Source organism: Pteropus alecto, unplaced genomic scaffold (assembly GCF_000325575.1).
Source record: "Pteropus alecto unplaced genomic scaffold, ASM32557v1 scaffold188, whole genome shotgun sequence".
Classification (NCBI taxonomy): Eukaryota; Metazoa; Chordata; class Mammalia; order Chiroptera; family Pteropodidae; genus Pteropus; species Pteropus alecto.
Window position 1 is genome coordinate 149,205 of NW_006441954.1, and position 1,791 is coordinate 150,995.

Consider the following 1,791-nt stretch of genomic DNA (forward strand, 5'->3'; position numbering starts at 1 on the left):
AATAAGCCTGACTGGGCTCCAATCTGCTAGGCTCCCAGGAGCCTATGGTTCACATGATAGTCGAGGGGCTGACCTATTGACTTTACGGTTGACACCAGAGCTGAACATTCAGCTGTAACTCGGACTGTGGGCCCCCAATCTACCACTATGGGAGCAACCGGGAGATGAGTCCGTTGCCCCTTCCTGCAGCCGTGCCAGTACAACCTAGGAGGACACGGAGTCATCCATGAATTAATATATCTGCCCGACTGCCCCGTGGCACTGATGAGATGAGACCTTTAGGAGAACTACAGGCTCAGATTCCTTTGACTCATATGGCCAAGCAGCCCTCACCCTGGGGAGGCCAGAAGCAAGGATCATGTCACTCATGGTTCCCCAAGGAGAAGATTGGCATCTCTATACTCTAATGGAAGTGTCTTAACAGGGACACAAGCTCCCCTTCAAAGTATCCAGAGTGTGGGCTGAAGACAACTCTCTAAGACTGGGCCGCCACATTCCTCCAGTCGTGGTACAGTTAAAACCAGGAGTTGATCCAACTCGCTAAAACAGTACTTCATCTCCCATAAGGCACAAGTGGGAATCCAAAAATATTTAGTGAGACTTCTAAAGCATGGAATTTAACATCACTGCCAATCATCCTGGAATACGCTGCTCCTGCCAGTTCAGAAGACAGGGAACAATGAATACCGGCTGGTCCGAGATTTACGAGCAGTCAACCAGGCATCTGTCACCCTGTACCCTGTCGTCTCTAACCCATATACCCTCCTAGGCCTCATCCCCACTGAAGCTGCCTATTTCACCTATCTGGACCTCAAGGATGCCCTCTTCTGCATTTGCCTCTCCTTAGAGTCAACCAATCTTTGTCTTCCAATGGAAAAGCCACAAAAGCTGAGACAAGGGCCAGTTGATATGGATACGACTGCCTCAAGGGTTCAGAAACTCCCAGACCATCTTAGAGACAGCTCTAGCCTCAAATTTAAAGGTCTTTCCGGCAAACCAACACAGCTGTACATTACTCCAGTATGTGGATGAACTCCTCTTAGCAGAAAAGACCTATGAGGTTTGCATTGAAGGAAAGCATCTATTCCTCAATCTCCTCTGGGAAGCGGGTACCGAGGTCTCTAAAATAAAGGCTCAATTCTGCCAAAAAGAATTAAATACCTTGGCTTCCACCTGTCGCAGAAACAATGCCAACTTGGCCCAGCAAGGAGACAAACGGTCTGCTCAATTCTCGTTCATACTACCTAAAAATAAATCCACAGATTGCTCAGAGCTGCTGGCTTCTGCAAAATCTGATTACCTAATTCCTCCATTCTGGCCATACCTTTCTATGAAGCCACAAAGCGGGGAGAATGAGAGCCCCTACTCTGGGAATCTACACAGCAAAAGGCCTTTGAAGAAATCAAAAGGGCACTCACTAATGCCCCAGACTAAGAATCCTGGACTTAACCAAATCTTTCTTTTAAGTGCACAGGTGTTGCAGGATCTTGGCACCATCCTATGGCTTATCTCTCCAAACAGCTTAACTCTGTCACCCAGGGCTGGTCACCCTGCTTGTGAGCACTCGCTGTCGGAAGCCAGCCGACCAAGTCAAACCGGGTACCTGAATGGGGGAGCGGGGACTGAGAAAAAAGAGAAGACAGACAGGGTGCAGGAGGGAGAACAGATCTCACAACTGTCTCTCCGAGTTTATTTCTTATCCTTCTTTTTATACATAATCAGTTCCTTTGTGTATCCCAAGATAACATAATTAAAGTAACATCCTGAAGATCAAGGTACAATCGACACTTC